Source organism: Vulpes lagopus, chromosome 4 (assembly GCF_018345385.1).
Source record: "Vulpes lagopus strain Blue_001 chromosome 4, ASM1834538v1, whole genome shotgun sequence".
Lineage (NCBI taxonomy): Eukaryota > Metazoa > Chordata > Mammalia > Carnivora > Canidae > Vulpes > Vulpes lagopus.
In genome coordinates, this window is record NC_054827.1 from 148,899,817 (window position 1) to 148,927,504 (window position 27,688).

The following is a 27,688-nucleotide window of genomic DNA, read 5'->3' on the forward strand; positions in this document are numbered from 1 at the left end:
TGTGAAATCCAACTTGATGAGATTTTCTTTGTCACTGTTGCTGAAAGAACCTGTTTCCTGCGAGTCCTACCTAGGACTAGATTGTGCTGTTTCCACCTGCAGAGCTCCTCATTTCCCTGTATGGTCAGCAAGGCTCATTCCCCTCCCCCTCCATTTGCAACACCCCTGTGCATTTTCAGATATTTCTCTGAAATTTGGGCTCAGGGGAATAGATATTGTCAAACATGTCAGAAATCTTATTTTTATGTTTTAGGAATTGATAGCATGTACAGAATAGCATGAAGTATAGAAGACATTCTCCCTGTGGGTTTACAGTCTGGGAAAATTTTGAAAACAAACGCAATCAGATCTCAAAAACAGTAGCAGATTGGCTATTCTAGTGTCGGTGGGATGTGACTCTTTCTTTCATTGTTGTTAGAGAAAAAGGAAAGAAGAATATACAAATCCCTGTGGGCTAGATGAGTAAGGAAACAAGCTTCCCTGTTCTGTATTTCCAATCAATTTGAGGCAAATAAACTACAGATTATATTTAGGGTCCTGGTAGGCTGCCTCAGTTTCTCTAGATGATTGAGAAGTAGATAGGCTTAGTGAAGTTCAGTGATGGAGCCAGGTGGTTTGGGGTCAACACTCAGTGACCCAGTAACCATTTCTCAGCTGACAGTTGGTGTAATAGTCACAATATTGACACTTTACTTGGAGATGTCTTGATTACTCATGAAACCTTCTCCCCTTTCCCTTTCTTCTTCTATGGCAGGCTGTCTGTCCCCATATATTCCTGTCTCTAAAGTGGAACAAATGCTTGTCCTCACTTGGAGGATATTGGAAAACCTCCTAGTCCTAGCTCACTCTTTATCACCTCCAACTCCATCCACATGCAGAGTAGGGACCAGTTGACCAGTGGACCCAGCCTTGCTTCTGCATTAGAACTCTAGCATGAAGACTACACAGCAGGACCAGGATTACATTGTAGAAATTCAGGGGTAGTCAGGGCAAGATGGATCCTAAAGTATTTTGGTCTTTGGGTCCCTCTAAAGCTACTTTTCTCCAAGTCATCACCTTACCCTTTCTACTCCCATCCTTGAAGATCTTTAGTCTCTTAAACTCTACCACAGTCTGAAGGGGAGGAGGGCGGGGGGTGGGGGTGAATGGGTGATGGGCACTGAGGGGGACGCTTGACGGGATGAGCACTGGGTGTTATTCTGTATGTTGGTAAATTGAACATCAATAAAAATTAATTTATTAAAAAAAAACTCTACCACAGTCTTAATTTCTTCATGAGTTTCAGTCCACCAGAATTTTAGAATTTCAGATAGATGCATGGATGGGTGGATGCATGGATGATGGATGGATAGAGAGGAAAGAGAGAGAGATTTGTTGTCGTGTGTCTTTGTTTTGTATAAGAAATCTCATTTCTGTTTTAATCCTTCCACTGTGTATCAGAAATGTGAGTTAACATGCTCTCCCCAACTGTTTATTAATGTGAGGACCTGGTGGGAGCTGGTGGGTATGAGCTGGGGGTGTGGATCATGTTTGGGTGTTCATCACCTATCTGCACTGCCCCCACTGCATCCTGCCCCACTCACTATAAAACCTCTTCAGGACTGTGGTTTTCTGAGCCACCCCACTTCACCCCTACTCAACCACTGGGGGGGAACAAGAAGCATTCCACGCTCCTGAACTCATGGGGGGCTAAAATAAACCTATGCTTGGAGCCCCCTTTGGGTATCATCTAATTCATCTGGTGCCATAGAATCTGAGAAGCTGAGAGACTGATTCAGGTCGGTCCACATGCAACTTTAACAGGACCCTTTTCTGTCCCCACTTATGCTAGTCGTAGATTCCACGGGATTGCCATTGCCTGGGTTGTACGTGGAGAGGACAGGACCCTCTTAAACCTCATGCCCTGAAGCTGTCTGGGATTTATATCCTTTCCCTTACTGCCCTACCTATGAATTCAGTGAAATGGAATCTTGACTTTGACTGAGGATGAGGGTAAAGTGCAAGTAAACATTTCTCTAATCATATATAATCATATATTCCACTAAATCTTTTTGTCTTATGTCAGAGCCTATACTATTTGAAACTCAAAGTGAGGGATCAATTCTTTTGTTCTCTCTTTCTTTGATGTTCCCCTTCCCCCCCCCCCCCCCCCCCAGAAATGTTCTCCTTTTGCTGGCTGCTGTTGAAGCTGGGAGACATCCAGGGATAATGAATGCTGGGAATCAAATAATGCTGGGAATCAAAAACAGAATTGATGAATAAATCAAGATATTATCTCTCTATATAGTAGTTACTGAGATATTAGCAAATTAGAGCAGATAAACAGAAAACATTTGATAACATTTGAACGCAAAAAGCTCAGAAGACTCAAAGGGGCAAAAGAACTAATATTTCAGGTCCCATAATGGGCATTGTATTAAGAAATTAAAATAGTGACGCCTGAGTAGCTCAGCAGTTGAGCATCTGCCTTCAGTTCTGGGCATGATCCTGGTCCTGGGATCGAGTCCTATGTCGGGCTCCCTGTGAGGAGCCTGCTTCTCCCTCTGCCTGTGTCTCTGCCTCTCTCTCTGTGTCTCTCATGAATAAATAAATAAAATCTCTAAAAAACAAAAATAAAACATTTCAATAATGCCTTTTAACCTTCAAAACAAACTTGTGAGGTATGTGATTATTTTTCCCAATTCAGAGATGGCCAACTTGAAGCTCAAAATGGGAAGTAGTTAGCTTTGGGCCACACAATGAAAATATGCTAGATACAGAATTAAATTTCAGATCTGACAACCAGGCTTCAAGGGCAGGACTCATTCCCTGGTGCCACATGGGGTGAGTAAATGACTAAGTTGCATCCAATCCAATTGGGGGAAGTTATACTTGCAGCAGTAGCAAGAACTTTCTAAAATGGGGTTTTGTGAGGTAATACTAATTGGGCATTTTTATGGACATAACATTATCCCAGACAATGAGAAGGAAGTTAAGAACCATCTCTGCCGTAAGGGAACTGATAAAAGAGAGAGACAACATGGAAGGGATACATGCAAGGCACTATGTGGGGGGCTGATACAGAGGGAAAGTTTTGTGAGGCAAAGGGAAATTGATTCTGCACTTTAACTGGGGGAAGCAGAGAAGCTTCCAGAGGAAGCTGCTGTTGAGCTCTTTGGGACACTAGACACCACTGAGCAGATGGAGTAGAATCTAAGCTGTGAAGCCATGAGAGATATGCAGAAAGATTGTAAAGATTGTAAAGTGTAATATAAATTAACTATATTAATAAATATACTTAATTATATTCTGAGTAACTTGTAAACATTTTTTCTTTGGTTTCCTAATATTTGCATCATATTTTAAGTCAGCTTTGGTATTTACGATGGCACCATTAAGATATGAAGCAGTAGTCATGGGAAAACACACTTATATGGTTCCCAGGGGCCTTTGTGAATCGCTGAGAAAAAGGCAAGAAAGTCACTCTGCCCAAAGGGAGCTGCTGCGTCAGTATGTGTTGTTAGAGGTGAAAGGGATTCTAAAAATGTTTTATTTCAGTGTTTCTCCAACTTCAGTAAAGTAGAAACCTCCTTCTGAAAGGCAAAGTTCTCTAGAATATTGACTATGAAATTCTATTTATTAAAATGTTATTTAAATTTGTACAAAGAAAAAACATAAAGCTCTTTATGTTTACAGATCATAAATAACCCCAAAGCCTAAAACTCATTTATAAATAAAATATAAATTTTATTTATAAATGTATAAATAAATTATAAGGCCAAAGAAATCTGAAATAACTGGCATTAAAGTAATGGAAGATTATGGTACCGACTGCCAAGAACAGGTACAAATTTGACATACCTATTGCTGTAGGTTATTGTTAACTCAATTCTTCTCTCATTTTTCTCCTCCCAAACTCTAGCCAAACCTTCAGTGGTACAGTGAGCTGAGCTAGCGCTCAAGTTTCCTTGTGATGGATGCATCAGTTAGATATGCTAGTTCCTTCTTTTCTCCTTAACCCCCAGAAAGTGAAGTAGCATTACTGTGGCAAGCATAAAGGTGGAAATCAGATGACCATGCTCAAGAGGCCACCTGATGATGCAGATTATGATTTTATTTATTGTTTTGGTGCGATCATCAAAATGTAAGCCCCCAAATTTAAAATTCTCATTTAAAAAAAAAAAGGCAACAACCAATAAACTCCTGGAGAACTAAATTCTAACTTGATTATTTTAGATGTAGAATAATCAGTGTGAAAGGATTAAATATTGGACCCCAAACCACATAGTTAAGAATAGAGCTAGAACTGCAGGTAGAAGACTTCATTAGGTTTTAGAATGTTTGGTGTCGTCCTTCAATGATGAATTTGTTTATTTTAAGTAACAATATGTAGATATGAACAATAATAATAATACCTGTTTTTCATACACTTTTTTGTCTTAAAAATATTTAAGTTCTCAGTTACTTCAGAAAAGAGTAGTTTCAAGTAAGCAAGCAACGAGTTTCTAAAAGTATCTAAGATCAAAGGGGAATGCTAGAGGGAAATAACAGGAAAAAAATCACATTTCAAGATGCTTCAAAAAACTTGGCTACATTGAAATTTTGTGGGAAATACATCTGAATAACATCTCCTCTGATTTAAGATCCTGCTGGTTGTGGAAACTAATGGTATGATTAAGAGAAGTCCCAGATTTATCCTTTCCACCATCCTCTAAGGATAAAGAAAACAACCAATTTACGTGGATTTTTATGTATTATCTCATGTAACTCTCACCAAAACCCTACTGAGGACATAAATATATATTAGTTGTATGGATGAAGAAACTGAATCTCAGAGAAATTTTGTAATTTACCCAAGATCATAAAACTAGTAAATGGAAAAGCTGCTACCTACCTATCTACAAAGAGTGATCTATTTACCTTCGAGAGAGAAAGTGTAGGGAGGAGCAGAGGGAGAGAAACAAAGAATCCTCAAGCTGACTCCCGGTTGAGTGTGGAGCCCGACGCGGGGCTCGATGCCAACACCCTGAGATCATGACCTGAGCACTAATCAACTGTTAAACTGACTGAGCCACCCAGACACCCCAGAAAAGTGGTCCATGTAAATCAAAGTTCACTGGACTCCAAATCATGGGTGTGTCCCCCTGTATATAATCTATCCCCGCTTAGTAATATTTCAACAGCTCTACCAGTGAAACTAATATTCAAATGCAACATAGCAAGAATGAGCAGACTTCTAATGAGTACACGTCAACATTTCATTTCAAGGGAAAATAGTTGTGCCATTTCTCTTTTCTCCTACTCCTCTGTGGATTGACTCACATCTTTCAGGCTGTGGATGTCTCAAAGGGAGCATATTGTAGAAAGGTAACAAAGTGAGACTAGAAAGGGTGAGTCTTTGTCTCAGAGGGACTTTTGCATGGTTGAAGGTAATTGGAGAGAACAGAAAATGTTCTCTGAGCCAACAAAGGCAGCTTTGTTTACAGCTACTATTGTTTTCAAAGAAAATGCATTATGTTTGAAGATTTTAATAGGCTTTTATTCCGATTTAAAATTGGATCCAAAAATAGAACTAATTACTTGGGAATATTTTCTGTATCACCTAAAAGAAATTGATTTGCTATTGATTTGTAAGTCACAGGCAGCCATGAATTAAACTACACTGAAAACCTCCACTTTTATATCTTTAACCCAGAATTCTATATTGAAATATAAGCTAAATAGCTCCAAGTCAGTGGGGTGAGGTCCTTTTGAATTCAGTATGACCAAGACTGACCTCATTATCTCTCAGTCCTAACAAAGCTGCCTTTCCTCCAAATTTCCTCACGCAGCCCATGGCCAATGCCCTTGAATTATAATCCAGCATGGATATTTAACAATGCAGTGGATCGATGGTTCAACAGTTTTCTTATTTCTCTATTCAATGAACGTCTGTTGAGCGTTACTATGTACCAGGCAGCAAAGCTGATAAATTTAAATTTCTGCCTCAGCAAACATAGCACATGAAGTAATGATGTACAGTATTTTACAAATGCTAGAGACATTAGTTTAAAATCAAACACCAATGTATATTCTATTACATTATCCTTTGTCAATCGTCCTCCTATAGAGATTTTCTAATTCTTATCCACGGAGGTCTATAAAGGCAATGGTCTGCAGAACAAGCCACCTGGCTCATGATTGTGATTTAAGTATGTTTGGACCTCTTGACGCTGGACAATTGTTTCTTACCCCAATCTTCCTACCTCCCTTAGCTGTCTGTCCATAATTTTTTAATCAATGTCTTTGAAAAGGAACTAACTTAAGTCACTTAAAGATCAACATACACTTAACCATAGTGTCTGTGTTGAAGACCACCTCTGCCTGTGATGTGACCATATAGATTATAGATTTTTGTGCACCTGGGCAGCTCAGTGGTTGAGCATCTGCCTTTGGCTCGGGGCGTGATCCTGGGGTCCTGGGATTGAGTCCTGCATTGGGCTCCCCACGGGGAGCCTCTTCTCCCTCTGCCTGTGTCTCTGCCTTTCTCTGTGTGTCTCTCATGAATAAATAGATAAAAATCTCTAAAAAACCTTATAGATTTTCAATAACCACGCTAATGTTGTTTTATGATTGTTTATATTATTTGTTTTTAAGAGCTTTACTGAGATATAATTTATATACCATAAAATTCACATTTAAGTGTATAATTGAATGCATTTATCATATTTATCTAGTTATCACGACAAACTAACAATGCAGTATTTTTATCACCTTCAAAAGAAGCCCCATATCCCTTTAGCTGCTATCCGATCCTCCATCTTCCCCAGCCCTAAGCAACCACAAATTTATTTTCTGCCTCTCTATATTTGCCTTTTTATGACGTTTCATATAAATGGAATCCTACACATGCGATCTTTTACGTCTGGCTTCTTTCACCAAGCAAAACATTTGTGAGGTTCATGCGTCTTGTAGCATTTATCAAGAATTCGCTCTTTTTTTTTTTTATTGTTGAGTAATGTGTTCTTGTATGGGTATGCCACATTTTCTTCATCTCTTCACATGTGAATGGGCACTTGGGTCGTTTCCACTTTTTGACTGTTAGGAAGTTGCTATGAATATTCACATGCAAATCTTGGTGCAGACTCTTCTTTTCTTTGGGGAAGATACTTAGGATTGGTATTGCTGAGTCCTATGTTTATATGTTAAGTCCGTGTGTAACTTTTTTAAGACATACTATTTGTTTTACTGGTATAATTGTTTATTGTCTTGTTTTAGTTTTGGAGTTTCATGGAGGAAGAGAAACTAACAAAACTTTCTTGGAAAGTATGTTGCTTTGTCCTGTTGTTTGTTTGGATTTGAACCAGTTGTATGTTCTCAGGACAGGAAGGACGTTCAGGCACAGCATCCTCTGGAAACCCTCAGTCATCCCTGCTCAAAGGATGTTCTGCTCAGGTTCCTAGCTATTTACTCACTGCACAAAGTAAACGTCTGAAAGGCTCTTGAGACGATTCGAAATTGTGTCTCTTTTTAAGTTAAAACTATTTGAAGGTGTGAAAAGAGCATATCAAGGGAAAATCAGATGTATATTTATCAATAGGAATAATATCTAAAATGTGAAATACAAAGCAATCTATTTTCTACATTCAAAACAAGTATTTTCTTTTTTTTTTTCCAAACAAACAACTGTTTTCAAATGAACTCTTGAATAACTATCTTTAATATTTTGGATTATGATATTTGTTGGCTTCTACAAAGAAAATTGATATTTTTGATGTCCATATAAGCAGTTATCTGATGAATACAACAGGTAGCGACAGAGAACATAAAAGCTAAAGGAGCCTAGAATGAGCATCATCTATTAAACAGCCTGTTACCTGCATAGTGAGCTTTAGGGACAATTATAAATAAATTATGACTATTAATACAACATCACAAAGGTAAACAGAGGATTCAGCAACATATTGATTGTTACAATCTTACTTTTTTTTGTGCAAAGGGAGCAAAGGTGGCAGGGCACTAAGAAATGAGAAGTCATGAGATTGGCAGTAAATCAAGAGGGGGTGAGGGAACCAGAGTATCCATTCATTACCACTCGTCTGGCTAATTGCATCATTCCAGTTATTGTTTAATATATTTTGTCCCCCTATCATAAAAGGTGTTCAATGTCTCCTCATGCATTTTTGTCTATGGTAAATTTAAGTCTCTCCAGAGAGTCTGTGGGTTTTTAATTTCATTTTAGTAAAGTACAGAGATAAGCCGAGTGACATATTCAGATTTGTAAGTACAAGCAGTAGAATATTGTAGTGTATACATTATGTATTAGGATTTGTCCAATTTCGCTTTTGCTGGTTTCTTGGGAATTTTTGTCGTAGCATCTGTGCTGAATTTTCTTGGCCATTGCATGCGGCAGGGCATTACAACTAAGCAGCTGCGGATACATACAAAACTCATCCAAAATAACACCTGCGGTATCAGCCTTTTTCATAGCTTCCCGTGGAGAGAATCTTATTTATTAGAGTGGCTTATATATTACAGTGAAATAAAGTCACATACATTGGGTGGGGAGGACTAGAATTTCCCTTGGTGGTTGTTAGCCATGAGAAAAAAAAGATGGGGAAAACATTAATTTTCAAACCAGAATATACATTTTACACACTAATTGAAACATTGGATATACATGGAAAGTATTAATTTGTATTCTAGTTATTGAAAGCAACCAGTGCAATTATTTTTTTTTATTTAATTGACTTTTTAAAGAGATTATTTATTTATGAGAGACACAGACTAAGAGAGAGAGAGAGGCAGAGACGTAGGCAGAGGGAGAAGCAGGCTCCTCGCAGGGAGCCTGATGTGGGACTTGATCCCAATCCTGGGATCATGACCTGAGCTGAAGGCAGGAGCCCCTCATTGATGTTTTAACTGAACTAATTTGAGTGGATTTTACTTAACTGATACTTGTCTTTAAAGAGGCAAGTATTTTGTTCTTTTTTGTTTGTTTTTTTGTGGGTTTTTTTTTGTCTTTAATTTTGGATTATGTCAATATCTAGACTGATAATGATAAGATAATGGTCAAAAAGAAGTTAAAGGGAGGGTAGAACTTTCTAGCCTTTTATTAACCTCCAGAAAGAGGGTAACATCAACATTTTCATTTGAGAGAAGCCATCTTTAACCATTGATGTGAGTGGAGTAAAATCCCTCTGGAAGCTTCCTTGCCTGGAAAACTCAGATCAGGGACTTTCCATGCTAGCCCACTCATCACCTTCCCCCTGTATCTACTTAGCTCCCCAGACTCCTCGGAGAGAAACCACACATGCACATGCATCACTTCCCAAGCTGCTGGTATCTGACAGCCCCCCATATCAATTAATAACCCTACTATCCTCTCCGTTATGCTTATTTGAAAAATGAGAGTCATTTTTAGTCTTCCCCTTGCCCTCTCTTGTGCCCCACTTCCAACTAATTTCTGAACTTTCGCGTTCTTTTCTCTTGTTGTTTGTTTCATACAATTGCTAGTACTTTTTGGTCCTGTTACTTCACTAAGAGGCAGTACAGGTAATGGTTAGGGACACAGATGCTGGGCTCCTGATCCTCAATTGGGCATTCCCTAGTTGTATCAACTCAGCCAAGTCTTTTAAACTCTCTGCCTCAATTTCTTCTTCTGTACAACAAGCCAGTTGATGCTGGCCGTCAGCAGGAGGCCTCAATCCTTCTCCCGGTGGACCTTTCTTGTCGGATTGCTTGAGTTTCTTCACAGGTGGCAGCTGGCTTCCCCCAGAGTGAGTGACCCAGGAAAGTACACGGCGGGAGCCACAATATCTTTAATAACATGGTCCCAGAGGTCAGACAACTTCATTTCTCTAATAACCTAGTGTTACATAGGTGAGTGTGGGACCTCTCCCATAGGGAATGAAACCGGGAGGCCAAGTTCATTGCGGCCATCGTGGAGGCCAGCTGCTATGCTTACTATCAAGGCTTCTGCCTTACATCCGCTTTCCTTTCTTCTCTTGTGTTATGCTCCCAATTAATTTTTCCCTCTCATCTCTTGCATTTCCAACAATTTTCCAGCCATTAGCAGCCAGAGCCACCCCTTATCATTTTCTATGAACTTCTTATACAATTCAGATTTTAACTCTTTCTCCTATTAGTTGTTAATATCTTCTCTAAGCATATCCCTTTGCTTTAGATAACATTTTTTTCATTGTATGAGGAGTTTTAATCTTTCTGTAGTCAAATCTGTCAGTGGTTTTGTTGTGATATCTTCTATCCTTCTATAAAAGGACTATTCCTCTAAGAAGCTCACATAGTTCTATTTTAGACTAGAATGTTATTTATTATTTTCAGATAAAGTTTTGATTCATGTGAAATTTGTTTTGCCATCTGTTATATGGTATAGATCTAAATTAGCTTACCTCACAGACTTTTAAAAAATATTTTCATGTTAGCTCATCTACCTTATTTTCATTTTATAAATTTTACTGGTCTCTATTTTCTATTTTTTTACAAACAGAACATTAGTTATCTTTTTTTAAAAGAAACTTTATCACTTTCTTTATGATTGTCCCCATAATGTCTCTAACTCGTATCTCTGAAAAATAGAAACTATATTTATAAACATTCATTTGATTGAGTTTGATCAAATAACTGAGTTCTCTCTCTCTCTCTCTCATGTGTATGTCTCCCACTGAGATCACAAATCTTGAAGTCAAAAGAGCTCTGTAGGACACACTGATGTTTTGGTTGTATGAAATTTCCTACTTCTCATCCTGGGGTACAGTGTTACTGTTAATTCAACTGCTTTTCTAATTTTAGAAGGCAATTTGTATTCAGCTTATGTTGACCTTTAAATCAAGTGAAAAATGAAAGTCAGTGCTTTTATTATTGGAATACAAGTTAAGTCACATTCTGACTGTAATTAAGGGTTATTAAGAAGGTGACTTATTTTCCTGCAGAGTGGATGCCATTCATGCCTGTATTTGGAGTCACCATTATCAGTATGTAGAGTAATCTCCAGTTTTATGAAGTGTCATGTACAACATAAAATTGTTTCTTAAACATTGTTGCCTTTTCAATCTTAAGAATTTTATTGGAGAAAGTTTCAAAAACAGCCCTCATGGTAGGAAGCAAATTATTTGTTCAGGAATAAACTTTACTGAGTATATACATATAGCCTTTTAATGATTTCTCTTCATTTAAAATATTGCTTCAAAATCTGTATATTTTTTTAGGTTTCCTGGTTGCATGTTCTTGTATGCTCTTGAATGATGGGCTCTAACCTCTCTCTATCTTGCACTTCTGCATAATAAATTATTTCCTGGGGCCTTCAGATTATTTTAGCTCATATGTCCATAATGGTGCTCATCACACCGTATGATATTTAGTCATTGATGCCTCTGTTTCCAGACTAGGTTGCAAGTTGGTACTTGTTTAAGAGATGTAATAGGAAACTGGCTAGTCATTGCTTGAGCTACCTGGATATTTGTTTATTTCTATCATAAAGTCATGCTCCCTGTCACCATCTACAAGGCCCTTTCTCTGGGACCATGAGGCCCGAAAGGGAAAGAGAACCACATTGTTTGCTCCATCATTGGCTCTCTCCTCCCTGTACTAACAAGTATTGCCAGGAATCTCTGCACCTGGTTGAGGAGGGTGGTAGGAGGGGAAGACACACAACAGAAATTTGAATTGATGGCTCTGAATCCAGATACTCACTCAAGTTCGTTCTTTAGCCATAATCTATATTTGCAGAACAAGTAGAGAGGAAAGAAAAAACCTGGCTATTCTGGGTTTGAAACTTATAATGAACTACGTGTGTAATTTGAAAATGGTATATTTTCTGGGGTGGTGAACTAAGTAGATGACTGTACTTTTTAGACTGACCCATACTGAAGGATACAGAGACATCCGTCCTTTAACTCTTCATCTGTGGGAGAGCAGATAGTCCGCAGTATGCTTTGGGGATAGTAGGATCTACTTAGTGTCTTAGTGATCCAGGGAAAGTACCTTTAAATTGATTCATGAAAAATGCCCTTAAGGAAGCCTTGATACATAGCAAATGTTCAGATAGTGGTAGCTATTTACAATCATTAATTTATTGCATAGACATATGGGCTTGAATAAACCGGGACAGGAAGTTGGTGATAGCAGACATTGTATAGATTGCAGGGTTGGACAAACGCCAGTTTGAATTATAGTTCTGCCATTAATTTTTTAACTGAGCCATTGCTGAGCCTGAATCTTCATTTCCTCAACAGTGTAATGGAGATAACAGTTGCTCTTTGTCATGGTTATTGGGATTACATGAGGTTTATGTAAACTGGGCATCCATCCATATGTAACATAGATGGCATGGAACCTGAAGCACTCAGCAAAGGGAATTTCTGAGTATAGGAATCAGGAGACCTGAGTCCAAGCCCAAGTCTTTTCATTCATCAGCTGTGAGATGTTTATGAAACTACTTTATTCTCTTAAGCCTCAGTGTCCATTTCTGGACCATGAAGAGTGAGATGAAATGGTATGCAGTATTTGCACATATGTTTACTCTGACACTTGCCCTTTTTAAATTAACATTTGCCTTTGAAAATATAATTATTTGTTAATGCATTTTTTCTTGCCATATTTGAACTCTTCGAGTTGTTCATCCTTGCAGAGCCATAACCTAGCACAGTGCCTGGCACATAAAATTTGCTCAATAAATGCTGAGTGAATAAAAGAATGAATGACGGCATGAGTAGAAGCATACATATTTTCACAAGAATGATGCATGAGCAATATTCAAGGACAGAGAAGCAATGACTGCCCTCATTTCAAGCTAGAGCCAGGCATTAGAAAATTGGAAGTTGGTTGAGCAAAATGTCCCCAAGGATATTAAAGATGAATAGCTTTTTCCTCTACATGAAATTATCGCTAACACAATTACATGTGTCAAAATTAAGTTTACTTTTACTGCCATTGCAGTGCAAGATGTAATTGGCACTGGTTCTATTAAAATTGGTCTGTGTTTACTCTATAATTTTTGTAAATTTAGCATAGCAATATTTTCTCATTTATCACTTACCCAGTTTTTTCACAAACGAATTTGAGGGAAAATATGTCATTTGTAATGTTTTAACACATTTTATTTCAAATCTGATTACTTTTCAAAATGAAACACAACAAATGATTCTGGGGTTCGTAAGTGTAAAAATATATTTTGAGGTTTGTTTTCTTTTCATGAAAAAAAACCCAAAATTATTGTTATTGAAAAGATCTATAATTAAGAATAATTTGAAAATATTGAAGAGAGGGATGCCTGAATGGCTCAGTGTTTGAGTGTCTGCCTCTGGCTCAGGGTGTGATCTCAGAGTCCTGGGATCAAGTCTCACATCGGGCTCCCCCTGGGGAGCCTGCTTCTCCCTCTGCCTGTCTCTGCCTCTCTCTGTATGTCTCTCATGAATAAATAAATATTTTTTTAAAAATGAAAATATTGAGTATAAATATAAAACTGAATAAATAAAGCATATTGGAAATAGAAGGCCCTACTCTTCTTTTCATCTATATACTACTTTCATCGGAAATAGTACATTTCATGTGAATTTGTCTTTAAACAAAGTCTTTTGAAGGCAAGTTTATCTGTCACCTCCCTTTTGGGGATATCTATTTTTCTTTTTTTAGAAGCACTCATATGCCTCAGAGCTCTGCATTGAGTTTTTTATTGTCCTTATTTCAGTAAAACGTGTCTGTTCCATTGCCTCATTCATTCAATACATGATCATTTAGCAACTAGATATGCCTTACATTCTGATATATGAAGCCAACTGACATCATCTTGATGACTGCTCTCATCGAGCTTAGAGTTCAGTAAAGAGACAAATATACAAACACAAGTAAATAATATAAAGACAACTTGAGATGAGTGCCATGAGGAATGAGAACAGCGTATGTGTTTGAAAAAGAATAGTGCCAGGACAGGGTAGGGAGGCTCCTGACTTACAATGGCAGGATCGCAGAACATCTTTCCGGGGAAGGGAAGTCTATACGGAAACTTATAGGATGAGGAATTGGAGCAAGGATTGCGGGCAGTGAGTTGGAGACTATTCCAGCTAAAAGAAAGGAGGGGTGCATATTTTAGGATAGAAAATTTGGGTAGGCATATCAGGATAGAAAGTAAGGAGTGTGTGTGTCTTGTAACAAAAAAGAAATAGCAAGGATGAGGCTATGCAGGGTTTGGGTGGTGTGACCAGGTTTGCATTTTGAAATGATCAATCTGGATGAAATGTAGAGATTAATTTAGGTCCAAGAATGTGAGGGAAGACACTAGTTAAGAGACCAAAGCTTCAATAGCCCAGGAATGAGGTGATCACTCCATGGACCAAAAGGGGGGTAAGGAGGATGGAGAGAAGTGTACAGATTTGAGATATGTGTTGGTACTTGTTGCCATATGGCCTTCCTCATATTTTTGCTTTTTAACATCTGGAAATTGGATGTGTCTTTTAGTTGATGGCATTTCATGGTTTATTTTCCATCATTATTTTTCTTTCTTAGTTATGCTTAAAATAATGACACAGGGTACAATTGATGACACCTTAGATTTGATAGAACATGGAGAAGCTTGCTAATTTTATGAAGGATCATAGCCATATTTTTCTTCCTTAATATAGTTTCACTTTTAATGAGGTATCTGAAGTTATAATGGGATGTGATATCATATGAGGAAATATTTCTTTACCAAATATTTATTCATTCGTTACATCTATATTTAATGCATTCCAGGCACTGAGAAGTGTTCTGGGGATACAATGGTGAGTATAAAAATAAAATAAGAATACCTGCCTCTTAGAACTTGTAGTGTAGCTGGGAAGATGGACATTGGATAAATAATAAATGTTCTTGAGTTCAGTGAAGAAATATAGCATGCTATGGCAGGGAGGAGAACATGTGCCTAATCTTGTCTTGGGGAGAAAAAAAAAGCTCTTGAGGAAATGGCATTGAATCTGAGACCTGAAAGATAAGGAATTAAAATGGAGAAGGAGGAGGGTGAAATAATCCAAGTCCTGTCTCCTGACACATTTGAGTAATGGAAATGTTAGTACAGCTGGAACCCAGAGAGAGAGAGAAGGCAAGTGATGAAGGATGAGGCTGGAGAACAGATGAGGACAGATTTGGAGGATAGGATGGAAGAGTGAGAGTGGATGCATGAAGCCATATAATATAAACAGACAATAGTGGCAGCCCTGGGATGGAAATAACTAGACAGATACCAGAGATATTTAGGAGGTGGAATCCACAAGACTTGATGGTGACAACCGTCCTGATTCGACCAGTATCATCCCAATCTTAGCATTTAAAGTTCACATCCCAGAAAATCCTCCAGTCCAAGGCAAATTAGGATGTTTGGTCATTCTAGATGAGAGAACGAAAAATCCTATTAGACTCCTATGTTTCTGGCTTGAAGAATGAAGGGGATTGTGGTACCACTTCCTGTGTCAGAACCCTGAAAGAGGCCAATTTTGAGTGGTAATGGCTAATGGTTTTGAGTTGCCAGTAAGACAATTAAGTATACATTTGAATAGAAATGTCTGGTATCAGAAGATTGGTGCAGTGATAGACATTTACGACTTGTGAATCTAAGCGGTCAATGAAGCCATGGAACTGGGGAGAAAAACTCAAACTAGTGAGATTATATTGACTGAGAATAGAAGTACATGTCCTGAAGATTTTCAACTTTAAATGTCTGATAAGGAAAAATCAGGGGAAAACATTTAGTAGAGTGGCTAGAGAGAGGAAGAATCAAAGGAAAGTAAGACACAATAATCACTTCAAGGGAGTGATGAGTTGTGTCGAATGTTGTTAATACATATATATGATGATAACTGAAATTCATTGGATTTTGAGACCTTAGTGAGGGCAATGTTTGTAGATTGATTAAAATAGAAACATGATTGGGTTGGAATTGTGTCATGAGATAAGTAGGGGTGAGGATATGGAGACAGCAAGTGAAGCTATTTTGAAACCTTTAACTATGACACATATAAAGATGTTGTCACCTGAAGGGGAGTAAGGAGAATTTTCTTTGGTTGTTTGAGAGAAATTTGAGCCAACAGAGACAGAGAACTTGATGGAATAGAGAAAAGAGAGCACAGGGTCTTAAGAAAAATAGGAGGGAGATAACCTAGAAAGAAAAGATAAAAATATTTTCTCCTAGCCATGAAAAGAGATGCCTTCCTAATTGTGACACAAGGGAAGGAAGAAAGGAAAGGCACAGGGATGCATTTCAGGGCCACGTTTATATATAAAAGCATGTCTCATAAGGAACCGTTTCATTAAGCACTCGTGTAAAACTAGGATAGGATAGGCTTTGTGAGAAGCAGCCCATTGAATGATTATTATACATCATGTATTCATAGTGGCATCTACTATGTTTTTACTATCTGAGCAATTTATTTTCAAAAATTTTGGTAACATGTATCATAAGCAAAGTTATTATATATAGATTACCTGCCAAACGTTCATGGCACCATCAAGGCCTTGCAGTATACTGGTACTGATGGAAATGTAACCGGGCCAGAGGTAGAACTACAGTGCCGTCGATGGAGAGAGAAGGGAGCCACTTCATAAGACAGCCACGTGAATTAGGATGTGGGGTTAGCTACCTGATTAAGACTGAACTTTGACTTTACCATATAGAACTGTCATGTCCTCCAAGAGTGGGAATGTAGAAAGCATAGGATTGCTCAGCTCCATGAGGTCATGCAGGGATCCATAGTTGTATTACTTTGTTGCTCCATTATATCTGTGTGATAGAAACTGGCTCTCCATCTCCATATCCATGTTTCAGTGCACAAGAAGGGAGTAGAGGAAACTGAGGGTATAATCTGGGTATAATCATTGATGCTCAGGTCCCATATGCCCAGCTGAAACTCTGTTATCATGGGAGATGAGGAGAATCCTGCTGGGGGCAACCCACTCATCTTACACAGGTGCTGGACATTGGTCTGAACCGTTAAGGACATGAGTTTTCAAGAAGAGGAAGAGGTTTCTGAGATAAAGGACCAACATATGTAAAGGCTAAGGTAATCAAAACTTTTAGCAACCACAATGCCACACATTTCGTAGTAGATTCATTCAGTGCCTGCATCACCTCCCTTAGACCATATCTGATAGCAGCAGCAGGTATGGTACACAATTGCATGGGAGCTCAGACTCATGTTGCAAAGCCAGGGTTTTTTGTTTTTGTTTTTGTTTTTTTGTTTTTTGTTTTTTTTAGATTTTATTTATTTATTAGAGAGAGAGAGAGAGAGAGGCAGAGACACAGGCAGAGGGAGAAGCAGGCTCCATGCAGGGAGCCTGATGTGCAACTCAATCCCGGGTCCCAGGATCAGGCCCAGGGCTGAAGGTGGCACTAAACCACTGAGCCACCCGGGCCACCCTGCAAATCCAGGGTTTTATCTCATTGTTCACTGTGTATCTTTCTGATTCAGCCTCCTGGCCTAGGGTGATGTCATTGGAGCTCCCTTAGACTGTCCACAATTACAGCCTAGAGGTGGAGAGGGGCCAACAGACTCAACCAGTGATGAAGGAGAAAAGCTTTATCTTTCTGGATAATTCTGGGAACATTGAGTTGGCATCTCACAGGTCCTGACACATTTGAGCTCCTGATTCCTCAGCAGCAAGCTTAGCAAGGCACATTTTTCTCCAGCCTTGTATCCCTCACTACCTTCTCATTCCTGCTTTCGGAGATTACCTCCTCAAAACACTGTGAAACTACTCGTATCCAATTCCTTGTCTCAGGCTCTGCCTTGGTGGAAGCCAAAATACCACCCAATCACATAGAACAGAAGCCCTGATCAGTCAGAAAAGATGCCTGCTGCTTTGGGCTCACCAGGGTATCCCTACTCATTGGCAGGTGTGTATAAAACCATGGAGCCAGGAAGTTGGTGGTGCAAAAAGCTATAAGAAATGTGTAGAGTTGGGGCGCCTGGGTGGTTCAGCGGTTGAGTGTCTATCTGCCTTTGGCTCAGGGCGTGATCCTGGGATCCAGAATCCAGTCCCACATCAGGCTCCCTGCGTGGAGCCTGCTTCTCCCTCTGCCTGTGTCTCTGCCTCTCTCTCTCTCTCTCTCTCTCTCTCTCTCTGTTTCTCTCATGAATAAATAAATAAAATCTTTAAAAAAAATAAGAAAAGTGTACAGCTTTATAACACAGACTCCATTGTAGAGAAAACCAGAAGAGACTGCAGAAGGAGATGAGGCTCAAATATGTTAGTATAGGTTTTATCCACTTATAGAATATAGTTGCTATATAATATAGATGCCATATACTTAAATGTGTGTCTACTGTGTGTGCACACACACATACACACGTATACAGTATGAGATCTAAATTTAATCCTGTGGAATGACAGGAAGCCAACAGTGGTGAATTTTTTTCTGTTTTTTTTTTTCCTTGACGTATGTATGCATTTTAGTAGAGCAGTCATATGTGCAGATTGTGCTTCAAGAAAGTTTGTGTTGAGAATAAATTATAGGGAGCAATTCTGTAGGAAGAGAGATCTCTGAAGAGGCTATTTTGGGCATCCAAGTGGGAGACAGGGATCCAAATAGTGGCAGACTGGAGCCACAACACTGGGGCTGCAATAAAGGGAGTATATATTCTAGAGAAAATGGATGAATTGAAATGGTGTTAGAAATATATAATAGCTGGCCTGCAAGGCATCAACTAGCAAGACTGAATTTCCTGGAGAGGCCCAGTACCGCCTGGTGGAACCGGTACATCCTGGCTGATGTGAAGGGTCTACACTAAAAGGCACCCCCATCTATTCCCAGATCTACTGATTTCCTCCCAACGTTCCAGATGACGTGGTAGAGTGGAATCCTAGCCTTATGTCATGCCATTTAGATTTCTGTATTGCCCCGCAATTCCCATTTATCACATTTTAAGTTTTTTCTGGAAAATTCTATTTTGAAAGATTAAAAAATGGCAGAGTTCACCTTCGATGACTAATGCGTGATTGCCACCACACCCTGAGGACTATGCACGTTTGCCACCTGCATTCCTCATTTACCTTGTCTTTTCAGCGTGTCACAAAGCCTGGTAGTTCCGACTCGCTGATGGACCTAAATGCACGTCAGAGCAGGTGTCGGCATGCTGATGAGAACTCAGGCAAGAATGAACACTTCTCTCAGGATAAATGACCTTTTATTCTTTCCTGAAATGTTCTAGTTCTGCTGAAGCTACTGCCAAGTCAGGTTGACTTGCTCAACAAATATCTATTGACCACAGACAGACTATCTCCCAGTAATTAGAAGATATTTGGGCACAAGAAGGTAGAAAAAGACAAGCTGTGTGACTCTGAGGCGCTTTAGGGGCTTAAGCAGAAGTAAAATGCCCCTGTCTTTCCTACACTTTATTTCTTTCCTATTACTCTACGGGGCTAGAGTGAGCATGCAGTGTTTTTATATTACAATTTCCCCTACCACCAATTTCAGAATTTAAAAGGGGAGAGTTGTATTAGTTTCTGTGGCAGCCAAAATAAATTACTACAAACTTCTTAGCTTAAAACAACAAAAATTTATTTTCTCACGGTTGTGGAGGTCAGAAGTCAACTTAAGGTATCGGCAGGTCCACACTCCTTCTAGAGGCCGCAGGAGAAAATCTATTTCTTGTCTCTTTCAGCTTCTGGTGGTTCCTGGCATTTCTTGGCTTGTGGCTTCTTGACTTCAAGGCTCTACCTCTGTGGTCGTATTACCTCCTCCTCTGTGTGTTTGTCTCCCTCTAGAGGGAGAAATGCAGAGCGAGACAGATACTTTTCTCTCTTTGATAACAGATGTCACTGTATTTAAGGCCCAGAATAAGCACCTCTTCTCCAGGTCCTTAGCCACATATGCAAAGAGACATTTTCTAAATAAGGTATCAGTCACAGCTTCTCAGGTTAGGACCGGGGCATATCATTTGGGAGGCCGTAATTCAGTCCATGGAAAGAATAAAGACTAGATATTTTGAGAGAAAGACAGAATCTGAATCTTCCTTAAGAACAAAATAATCAAGGGCGCCTGGGTGGCTCAGTTGGTTAGGCATCCCACTCCTGATTTTTGGCTCAGGTTGTGATCTCAGGGTCGTGAGGTCCATGCAATACATGGAACTCTCCCTCTGCCCTTCCCCACTCCCTCTGTCCCTCTCTGTCTCTCTGTCCCACTTTCTCTCAAAATAAATAAATACATAAATAAATAAATAAAATCTGATGAGGCTAAGAAAGTCTTTACTATAGTCAGTTTCTACCTTTGCCTGATTAAGAAACAGGGAAAGGAAATAAAGAGAACAAAATCAAGTAAGACCAATATGATATAGAATAAAAACCACACACATTGAAACCAATAAGACTTGTATCCGAATTCCATTTAAATGATTTACTAGCTATACTATTCTGGAAGTATCTTTAATGTGGCAATGATAATGCGTAAATGCAGCATTAGTTTAGCACTTACCTGAAATTATTCATATATATATATATATATATATATATATATATATATACACACACACACACATATATGCACATATATTTTATATATAATAATTTATATTTTATCTCATATAATCACAATAAATTAGATATAATTGTAATAAATTACATATGTATATATAATTTACATGAAATATATAAAGGCCTGGCATATAATATGGCATACAGTTAGGATCCTTTCACGGTCACCTCTCAAAAGTGTTGAGTGCATATTAGGTATGAGCAAATTTTCCTTCCGATCAAGAACAGATTCAGAGCTCTCTTCTTCAGGACTGATTTAGTAATAGTGACTTAACCCATTGCTCATCATGTCTTCCTTTCTGTAATGACTTTATATAACTCTTTTTTTCCTGTAAGACTTTATTACTTCTGCCTCTTGCCTCAGACACTGTAAATCCCAGTGGTATCCGAGAGAAGAGGAAGTAAGATGACTCTTTAAGGCAAATGCCCGTGCTATTGCTGTCATAAAGCAAGTTGTTGGGTTAGAATATTACACAGGCTTTAGTTCATCACAACTCATGATAATACAAATGATCTGTTAATGTAGTTGCTCTTTGAGTTATATATCATTTTAAAATATGGGGCAAAGGGTGCATCAGAGTCTTTACACAAATTCTCTGGGATGTTTTTGTTCCTAGTAGCTCTCTTTGCTTAAGTGCCCCTAATGACACCCTCCAATGGAAATGGAAGTGTTTGGCTAATGCATTCTCAAAATGGAAGTTGTCAACTCTTAGGGGAGTCTCGTGTGTCTTGATGAGCTATCAACCCTTGCTTTCCTTTAAGCACTTAAAAATCAGCATGAGAAAAAATCATTACAGTTATTTCAAACACAGCAAAAGAGAATTTTTTTTTAAATTGCTAACACCAAAAGCTAAACAAATCTGAGAAAGCCAGTTTCTGCATTAGCAGGATCAATTCAGAGCCACTGAAAAAGAATAGACTGTCTGAAAATATCAACAACCTGCCTTTTCAAAGGAGAGTTACTTTTTCAATTTCGGATTACTGACATCAAAAAGGAAGGTTTATTTCTTCATTTGACAGAGAGTTTTGACAAGTTTGCAACCTGAAGACATGTTTCTTCAATTGTAATATATGTTGTTTGCAAAGATTGTCTTCAACATCTATTTTTTTAATTGTCTTCAACATCATAATGTATAAGCCATTGTGTTTTTCTATTTTTATATAAAAAATTTCCTAATTATTGTAGCTCTCAAAAGTCAATGAGCTGTTCGGTAGAATGAATTAGTCTTCCCTGAGTATAGCATGCATAGGATGTAAGTAAAGACTTGTTTTTGTATCATGTAATTAAATTATAGATATTGTACTGGAATGTCAAAATAGTGATAAAAAGCAGAAACCATGTGAATCAGCTTATCATTAGAGGCACTAAGTCAGAGTTTGTAAGGTTTAGATTTAATTTGCCTCCTTCTCAATAAGTAACTTTTTCTTCCACAGTTTTAACAAAAATTGGGACTGTTTGGAGAATAATTTCAAAAAATACTGTCAAGGTTAACAGCAGCTGGTCTTAATTGGATTTCATTTCTTATGCTGGGCCAGGATATAACCTTACAGGAATTATCAGTATTTTGAGACTAACTGTAGCTGTATGCAAAAAATTAACATAACCACTAAGGAGAATATTAATTTTAGAACTTAAAATACTGATTCCTATGGTAATTATGTTTGTGTGTTTTCACTCCATTTATGAAATATTGGTCGACTGACCACTGTTATTAGAAAACCCCTTGAAGTCAACTTTTTAGCCACATATGACAGTCTTAATGGAAATGTTCTAGAAATGCAGAAATGAGAGGTCCTATCATGTCTTTGCACAGCACTAAAATTCAGTCCCTACAGTATCATGCTTTCTAATCAAAGAGAAAACCTTCAGAGGGGACTTTATAAAATATTCTTTAGAGGGTAATAATTAATTAAAAAGCAATCCTGATCTAATATGTGATTTAAATTAGGGTTGAACATGTAGAATGAAAGAAAAAAACAAAATCTGAATCCTGTCAATTACTTGTAAGTATGTTTTCTATGGCACTCTTGTAGTTTTGATTAATTCTTGAAACAGATGATACTAACCACCATTCAGTGGGTGATTTACTTTGCTTCTTGAAAACACTGTTAGTACTTCAAAATATGTTTGTTGAGAGCCTATACTATGCAAAAGACTGGCCCAAAAACTATGGGGATAACAAGATTAATACAGATAAGCAAACAAAACACATATCAGTAATTCCTTGCAAGAGTTTATATCTTAGAGATGATTGAACATGTATGAAATTCCTTAAATAAAATTTAAGTTGCCAAGTGCAGCAAAGAGTTATACAGAGAAAATTCTCTGTGAATTTAAGGAAGAGAGATTTTAATGTCTAGAAAAGGAGAAATAACAGGCATGTTTCTGTGAAAGAGATGATGTTTGAACTGGTTATCAAAATAATCTGTAGATGTAGATATACCACTGACAATAATAGCACACACTCACATAGTGTTTACCATGTGCCCATTGTTCTAAGTGCTTCCCTACATGCTAATTCATTTAATCCACTCAGCAGCCCTCCGGGGAAGGTATTGTTATAACCTCCATTTTATAGATGAGGAAATGGTGGCGTGAGGTTAAGTAACTGTGGTTACAGAGCTAGCTAGTGGAAGAACCAGAATTCATCTCTGACGGAGTCCCTGCATTTATAAACTCCCACTCAGGGAGCAGAGGAAGGGTGAGTTGCAGAGTATATTAGTTTCTCATTATTGATCTAACAAATTCCCACAACATGGCAGCTTAAAACAACACGAACTCATTTCTGTATAGCGCTGCAGTTCAGAAATTGGAAATGGGTCTCACTGGACTAAAATCAGTTGTCAACAGGTTGCATTCCTTTCTGGAGGGTCTAGGGAAGAATATGTTTTCTCTGCCTTTCCCATCCTGTAGAGGCTGTCACATCTTGACTGGTGAGACACTGGTGGTGTCATATCTGTGTTCAAAGCCAATTGCATCACTTTGCCCTCTGCTTCTGTCATCAGGTCTTCTCTGACTGATTCATCTGCCTCCCTCTTTCATTTGTAAGGACTCTTGTGATTATAGTGGAGTCACCCAGAAAGTCCAGAAAATCTCCTTATCTTACAGTCAGCTAATTAGCAACCTTAATTCCCCTTGCCGTGTAACAACATATTCACAGGATCAGGGAATTAAGATGTGGAAATCTATTATTCTACTTACCACATAGCACATAAGATAGGTTCAGTGACAAAAAGGAGAAGGGTCTATTAAGGGAAAGATAATCCAGTTGACAAAATTGAACAGAGGACAGTTTGCAAATCACCAAAAAAGAGTACAATAAATTAATACCTCTAAATCTTTCTAAAGTGATTTTTAAATGCAAGATAATTATCTTTCCCACCTAATTTGAAATACGTAAACTCCATGAATAGTTACTGAGTATTTATTATGTGTTAAGGGGGATATACAAAAGTATGACATGCTCGAACTATAGTTGGCTCAACATTTAACAATTTATTCGAGTCAGCTGTATGAGATACTAAAACAGAGCCTTAGATGTATTGTTAAAACCACGGTAAGTTTCAAGAAGATAGCCCTGTTGAGGTCTCTGAGGAGTCCTATAAACTGCACCTGTCTTTCCTGCTCTAATGCTAAGAAATCTGAGAAATAAGTAGCAAAGATGGAAGTCAAACCATGACTAGTTTGGAGCACATGACTTACAAATGTGGGTAAGTGAGACTACTAATATGAATCAGGAATTGATCTGGACTGTGACAGTGTGGCCCCCAAATGGCAGATTCCTATCCAGCCTAAAAGTATGCATTGTGACATAAAAAAAAGCACATACTCTCCACAGCCAAGTTGCTTCCTAAAGGAAGAGTTCTTCTGCCCACATTACTCTTTCCAGTTCTACTCATCAAATAAAGCATTCATTCCTCAAAAGGCAAAATGAGTAAGGAAGAGAAGCCAGAAGTATCAGACTAGAGGAGTTTTCTCTAGTATGGACATATGAGAAGTAGGGAAAAAGCATCCCCTGTAATATTATGTCAAGTTCACCCCAGCCCAAAGTACACTCATCATTTCTCTATCTACCTACTTATCCAAACTAGACATCTTGAAAGTCACTCTTGACTCTTCCCTCTCAGAACTGGCTCATTCCAGTCATTCACAAAGTATGACCTTTTCTCAAATGGGTTCCTTCTGTTCCATCTCTCCTAATGCATCATTTTATTATAATAATTCTCATTGGTCCTTATGTTATACACTCCACTTAACCATGTTCCTTCCTGATACACTTATCTAAAATCGAAATGTACCCAAACCAACTTGTCTCCATCAATTACTTTTAATCTAATCTCTAAGACTCATACCAATCATCCTCTGCTACAGGTATACTTTCTGGTACCCAGGTTTTGTGAGGTGTCCTCTTCTATGCTCCTTTGACATCCTAGACTAATTCTAAAACTTCATTAATTGTATTAATCAATTAATCATTTGATTAATCATCAATTAATCATCTATTGTTTTCATCAGTAATATAGTCCCTACTCAAAAGTTGAACTTAACAATAATGATGATTACAATATAATAACAAGACTACTAAATTATGTTTAAAATGGAGCTTATAAGCAAAGTAACTTATGATCTTGTGTTTTTCTGAACAGTGCTAAGAATGTTTCTTGTATGAAACTATTAGTTCTTGGAAAAATCCTGAGAAATATGGGATGCCTGGGTGGCTCAGTGGTTGAGCATCTAACTTCAGCTCAGGGTGTGATCCCAGGGTCCTGGGATTGAGTCCTGCATTGGGCTCCCTGCAGGAAGGCTGCCTCTCCCTCTGCCTCTATCTCTGCCTATGTCTCTATGTCTCTCATGAATAAATAAATAAAATCTTTTTTTAAAAAAATCCAGATAAATATGGCTTTGTCAATTTTATCCATGAGGAAACTGAAGCTATAACATTTACTTAGAGTTATGTAACTAATAAGTAACAAATCTGGAGTTTAAATTCAGAGCACTTGAATTGTAAAATATGCGAACTTTGTCTTTGAGGTGCTTATCCAAATACTAGCAAATGAAGAACTAAAGTAGTTAAAATGATGTATTTTGAACATTCTTTGAACTGGTAAAGGGATCCTTGCAACAGTAACCCATTTTTATGTAACTTCTAGAGCCTGTGACCTATAAATGAGAAGGTTAAACTAGATAATTTCCAAGGTTCCCAGTGGCAACCTCCTCAAAGATGTTTACTTTTGCTTTTATTTTTTCTTAGAGTGAGATAAAAGAACTTAATAGAATTTTCTAAGAATTCCAAACTTCCTAATGAATGCCTCTTGTCTGGATCTAGTCTATATGTGAACCAGAATAACACTTCATACAAATTAACCCTTCACATCACCTTGATTTACTTTGAGGATAGGATGCTGAATGGTTGATACCAACACAACTGAAGTAAATAGTGAAAAAAATCACAGACTTCTTTTTAACTAATCTATTCTGCAGGTAGTGATGACTCATTCCAGAGCTCAAAATGTATGGCCCTTTAGTTCATCACTGCTGTCTACTCTGCCAACTAGAAGTCTCAGTAGCTTCCAGAGCCCAGGTGTACTGAATAACTTTACCACTCAGGGTAATTAATACAGTTATCATTGGTCGTCTTGTTCTCTGTTCTTCTTTAATACTGTATAGTTAAAGAGTTATAAAAAGCTTTTCTGAATCATTTGGTCAACCAATTATTCTTTGAGGAGCTCGTATATGCCCAAGTTTTCTAAATGCTGAAGGAGAAACAGAAAAGCATGAAAATTGGTCTTTTGCTGATAATTTACAATTTAGCATGAAAGAGAAGATATCCATGACACAATTAGAAGACAGTGCAAGGCAATATATAATTAAGTGCCTAATTTTGTAGTATAGGCCATGAGAGCAATAAGATTTCTGAACAGGATGAGAGTAGAGTAGGCTGGAATTGTCAGAGAAACTTAACAGGGTGGTGGGGGGAGGTGGTGAGAATATTGCTGGATCCTGAAGAACCGGTAGGAGGGAAAGAAGGGGAATCATGAAATAACAAGCAGGGGGTGTATTTAGGTGACTGGCCTGACAGGAAGATCTTGTGTTAGAATGAAATTGACTCTTTGCTTTTTATTTTCTTTATGTCATGTCTAAACCACACTGGATAATAAATATAATTTTAAAATTTTTGGAGAAAGAAATTCTCAACTAATTTCTTTGCTTTATGTAATTGCATATAATTCTTTATCATATCAATATCTATATAATAGCCTTCTAAATAATCTTTATATTTATTGGACCTATTATTTTGCAAAGCCTATTCTTATGATTGTTAATATATCCCTCCTTAAGTCTTATGTATCTTACTGCCTTCCATTTTGCTAGATAAAGAGAAAATTCATAACTATTTCAGTAATAATGATGGGGATTAAAATAACATCTTACATTTGTAAATAGCTTAACAACTTAGAAAATATTTACATATATCCTAATTCATTTGGTCATTACAAGAAGTCTGAGAAATAGGCAAAGCAAGTATTATTACCATTGTTTTACAAATTTGGAAAGTAATATCCAGAACAGTTAAGGGACTGGTTCCAAAAAAAAATTACCAGACATTAGAAAAACCAGGACTTTTAAATCTTGTGTCAGAACTTAGAAAAATGTCTCTAGTTGGCATATTTCCATGAAACCAAACACAGTATACTTTCTAACTCCTACCTTGATCCAATATGATTTTTTAACTGATTTAATGCCTATTCTGTTCATTTGAAGAGAGCCTAATTTTTAAAACCCTTTGTATTCACACAAGAGTTTAATCTTTAAAAATATACACATTTGGTACAAGGAATAATCCCATGCATGAACTGACCAGGTCCAATTGGATAAGGCACTTAACTTCTTTGTCCAACATTCTCATAAGCATGTCGGGGTTAATACCAGCTTTTTAAAATGATCTAATAAAGTGAGAATAGAAACACACATTGAAAAAGAAAGTAACACTTGCTCTGTAACTTTTATCTTCTGCTTCCAGAAAGATAAAATTCATGTACCTTATTCCTCCTGCTAGGTATAGTTAAAAACTCCAGACAAAAAAAAAAAAAAAAAAAAAAACTCCAGACAATATATATATATATATATATATATATATATATATATATATATATATAATAAATATAAAAAGACTCTAATAGATGTAGAGAGGAAAGCAGACCAGCAGGA

General features: G+C 37.7%; 1 protein-coding gene across 2 annotated transcripts in view; it reads left to right on the forward strand.

The window, feature by feature from the left end:
• The window catches only part of KCNIP4 (potassium voltage-gated channel interacting protein 4), a 1,126,626-nt gene that overhangs the window by 780,432 nt on the left and 318,506 nt on the right, over nucleotides 1-27,688 (forward strand). The gene's annotated exons all lie outside the window — the stretch shown is intronic.